Source organism: Eubalaena glacialis, chromosome 10 (genome assembly GCF_028564815.1).
Source record: "Eubalaena glacialis isolate mEubGla1 chromosome 10, mEubGla1.1.hap2.+ XY, whole genome shotgun sequence".
Taxonomy (NCBI): Eukaryota; Metazoa; Chordata; class Mammalia; order Artiodactyla; family Balaenidae; genus Eubalaena; species Eubalaena glacialis.
In genome coordinates, this window is record NC_083725.1 from 110,969,153 (window position 1) to 110,973,697 (window position 4,545).

The window sequence follows — 4,545 nt, forward strand, 5'->3', positions numbered from 1 at the left end:
GGTAACTTTGAAATTAAGACTTCACTTGGTCTGAAATTTGAAGAAAAAAACAATAACCAAAGTCTGCTATAGAAAAAGAAATGTCAATCTTAGACTTTTTTATTTTTAAGGTGAGGAACTTCAATAATATAAATCAAGAACTTCAATAATATAAATCAAGAAAATGGAAAAGATGTAGGGATGATGAAAAAAATGTGACAGTAATCATTCATCCAAAAAAGTTTGTATTCCTATTACCTTAAGCCAAAATGTATTTTATTGAAAATATATTTAAGGTTTAAGAATTACTTACTTTACACCCTTTTCCCAATAAACCAACACCTAATTTACCAAGCCAGAAATGTTTTTTATATATAGATTATTTAAATTGTACAAAATTACATAAAGATTCAGGAAAAAATGATAGATATCTCACTACATAGTAAGTTTAGTAGCATAGATATTAGAGGAACAAATTTTATACTCTCTGTAATCGTAAAGTTTTATTATCTTCTTGTGCACTAATGTTTCAGTGAACAAAATTTATGAGTATGTTGAATTCTTAACATCCATGCCTTAGAAAGTGTTAAAGCCTATTGTCTATTAAATCACTTTGTTTATACATTGAAGTATACAAAAGGCAAAAGGAAAAAAAAGGGGGAGGGAGGGAAAAACCACAGAAAATCATTCACATCTGCCCAAACACATTCTCAGTGGACTCAGTTGTATTTATTACCATCATAGTTCTTCTCACTGTACATGTAATGGCTTCAACAATACCTGTGTTTATTCCAAAAAGGATGACTTCACTCTTCTTCATAGGTTTCTGAGATCCGTTTCTTAATTTTCAGGCAATATCTCAAAAGCCTATCAAATATTAATAAGTCAGATCGAATGGCAGGATGCTGTTCAATGTTTGGAAGTCACCAGGATAGCTCAGATTTTTCAGCAATTTCAACCCTAGTGTTCTTTACTCCTTTTACTTGTCACTGAAATGTTTGCTGCTTGAGAATCCACAATGAAAAAAAAAATATCAGCCAGATACTAATTCTCTGGTGATAATTGCAGAGATGTAGAAACCTACAATGATTCAGAGAATGATAGTAAGTGGTGAAACTTTTGTACATGCTGGGTTTTTTGTTGTTGTTGTTGCCTTTTTTTTTTTTTTTTTTTTTTTGACTTTTTAAAGGTTCCTCTATCCAAACAGCAGAGAACCCACAGAAGAGGAAGCAGGAACTTTAGCCACTTCAGGTGTATTGCATGCACATTAAGGCCAGTTCTCCCAAATCACCACACGTATTGTAATTACCAACACACTTTTCAACCCTGTGACTTTATATACATCGTATATTCCTCTGTCAAACTGCATAGAAGTAGCCACTGTTGCGACACTGATCCCTTCCCGAGCACAGCATGGAATACTTGCATGCCTGCTCTCCACGGAGACTCTTAAAACAGCAGGCTGCCTCTGCAAGCCCTTTCCGATCGAGATCTTTGTCAGCTTTGAGATGCACAGTCCCGGAGTTCATAATGTTTCCCTCCTCCGGTTGGTAAACTTCTGCACTTATGGAGAAGGCACGTTTGGAGAATCGGTTTGTGACGAGGTTGTTCACTCCGCCTGCATTCGCGGCTTCTTCCTAATTGTCCTTGTCGTGGGTCCTGTCCCAGCTGCTGGGAATGACACCCCTGGAAAGTGCCCGAGTCGCCCTAGCCCCCTCCTCCCCACCCACGCGCAGTGTCGTCTGCGCGCCTGAGCAGGTGCAGCTGCGCGCTGCAGACGCCAGGCTAGTGTCGCCACGATCTCCAGGCGGGGCCTGCCGGGCACCCGGGAGCCCCTTTTCCGCCCGCCCACTCTGCCTTCTGCAGCCGGGTCTGGCTCTTGGGGCTAGGGCCTCCCCAGGGGCCCCTCCTCCCGCGATCAGGGCCTCCCGCTCCCGAGTCCTCTCTAGCCCCATCCCCCCCTCTCCTCCCCACCCCCGGACCCCTCTTCCTTCCCGGACTCTTTCCCCTGTTCAGGACTTAGAGAGCTGAAGCAGGCCCTGTCGGCAGTGAGCAACGGAGTAGCGAAGCACGATCTTAACCAAGAGAAAGGGCTCTTGGGGAGGGAGGTGGACCAGCCCACACTCACCTTTTCTCTCGCTCCACACCTAGGCTAGAGCTCAGCCAATCGGCTTCCTCAGTAGCAGAGCTGTTATCCAATGAGAGCAGGACTCCAAGATCTCTCTGTCCATTGGCAAGAGGCGCAGTTCCCCAGATCTCGGAATTAGGGAGGTTCCCGCCACGTTACCTGAGCAGACGAGTGGGAGCTTGGTTGGGGAAAAGACACTTCTTCCCTTACCTGAGTTACGCCTTTGATCCTGGGGCTGATCTGAAGTTTGGGGGAAATTCACTGGCTGGGACACAATTCGAGAAAACCCTCAGGTTTGGTGGGGGACCTGGAACGTAGTCCTGGCTACAGTTGTTTCTGAAAAGGGAAATGAGGTCTGTCCCTGGAAACGTAAAAAGAACAGAATAAAGTAAAAGGATGTGTATTTCTTTTGCAGTGCCCAAGGGGAGAGCACGGTCTAATTTTAAAAATGGATGGGTCTTCTAAGACCCAACATTAACTTCATAAAAAATGTTTCCTAAGATCACTCTTTCTCTGAATTCTGTATGTAACAAACAAATCATGGCAAATGTGTTTTCCTGAGTGAACTTCTTTCCAGGATAAAATGCTCTAAGTGACAAATGTTGATTATGTTCTCACAGGCAGGTTCACCATTGAGAGAACTGAAGCCATCTACATTCACATAGATTTATGTGTGACTACATTTATATGACCTAGTCACTCTTTTCATCAACGTAAATTTGCTATTCCAGCAAGCTTTTGCCCAGGGACATGAAAGCTGCAAATATCTTCATTGTTTATTCCAGTAACTTCCTCAAAGACCCAACCATTCTTCAACAGAAAAGCTCAAAGTACAGTTTACATCCCAAGACTTCTTGAACCCTTGCCTCAATGTCCTTGCCTTGTTATATCCACATCCTAAACTGTTACCCAACCCTTATCTTATCCTAATCAATCCTCTACGTTAAAGACACAACTTAAACCAGACTTCAAAACTTTAATAAATAACCCAATCTTGCTCTCCTCCCTCTGAGACACAAACAAAATTCTGTCAAGTAATTGCTCTCCATGACTTCTATAAGCAAATGACGTAGCTTTGTCTTAGCAACAGGTTGCTTTGGGGATCTTTCTAGGAGCCGACAGTTGACATTCTTGGCGGTCCCAGCAAGACCTACTCAGTTTCTGCACCTGCAGCCCAGCACCTCTGACTCAGAATCCTTGTGTTCCTCTGAGGTCCCTTGAACTTTCTCTCCGGGCACTCTGCAATCAAAGGTAGGGAAAGTAAATCATATATTAAGTTGAACTCCAGTTTCTCTTGGTTGAATTCCCCAAGTGATGAGTTTATTTTGTCCGTGGGAGCAAAGAAACGTTTTTAGGGATCGTTTTGCTTATCTGATCAAAATATTTAAAGCTCTTATACTCGGTGAAAATCTGCCTTATTAGCAATACTACAACGTGTCTCTATCTTTGTCACATGTCGTTGTACTTGTGTAAAGGAAAAGCTCATAGGAAAGAGAACAGGCATAGGCTCTGATAAATCTGTTTCTCAAGCGGGTCCCGGGGACGAAGAAGTTCAGAAGGTTTTGTTTCAGGCTGGAGGGACCGTCTGAAACAAGCATGGCCTCAAACGCTTCCCTCTGGAAGCCCTCAACAGTCAGGTTCCCGCTTCCCCGGTTATCCAAAGAACAGAAGAACCCAGAGAAGGCTGGAAGAAGCCAGGAGGAAAGGAAGGCGAAAGCCTCCAAAGGGACAAGCTGAGCAGCATCTCCCGAAAGTCAGGCAGCCTTAGCCCCACCTCCCTCCTTTAAAGCTGTCCGAGCAGAAGAGGGAGAACTCTCTTCCGCCAGCCTTGGACGGAGCTGGGAGGCCTTCGCTTCTCCAGATAAGGAGCGACCTCGGGGGGCGGGGGGGCGCTGGCGGCGGGCGAGGCGCGCCGCGGAGCAGGTGAGCACTGGGGAGCCAGGTGCGCGCCAGCCCCCGGGGCTGGGAGGGGAAGGGACTGGGGCCCCAGGGCCTGCGCCAGACAGCGGCCCCCACCTGGGGGACCCAAGTAGGAGCAGGGTTTTTATTTCAGGGGCTGCTTCGTGTCATGCTCCGTGCCGGTGGGAGCGGGGTGGTGGGCTTGGACGAAGCCTAGGGTCAGCCGCGATCTGATTCCTACCTCTCGACGATGGCCAGGCTCAGCTCTGGGGAACCCGAGCCGGGGAAGAGTGAGAAGGGGGGTAGGGAAGAGGGAGGGGAGGAGGGGGGCAGAGAGAAAAGGAAAAGGGAGGGGTAGGAGGAGGCGTAGAAAGAGGGGAGAGGGAAGGAAGGAAGGAGGGAGGGAGGGAGACAGAGAGAGAGGGAGGGAGACAGAGAGAGAGAGAGAGAGAGAGAGGAGGGCAAAGGAGAAAGAAGAGGAGGGAGGAGGGGGGAGAGAGAGAGAGAAAAAGAGAGAGGGAGCGGGAGAGAGGAGGGGG

The 4,545-nt window shown here is 46.6% G+C and overlaps 1 long non-coding RNA gene across 1 annotated transcript; it reads right to left on the reverse strand.

Moving 5' to 3' along the window:
- Positions 1-1,177: 1,177 nt before the first annotated feature.
- On the reverse strand, positions 1,178-4,330 carry LOC133099633 (uncharacterized). The gene is made up of 4 exons (XR_009702357.1): positions 4,248-4,330; positions 3,262-3,346; positions 2,108-2,266; positions 1,178-1,647 (listed from the first exon to the last, which is right to left on the reverse strand). It is a non-coding gene; the product is annotated as an uncharacterized LOC133099633 (long non-coding RNA).
- Between the last annotated feature and the right edge of the window lie 215 nt (positions 4,331-4,545).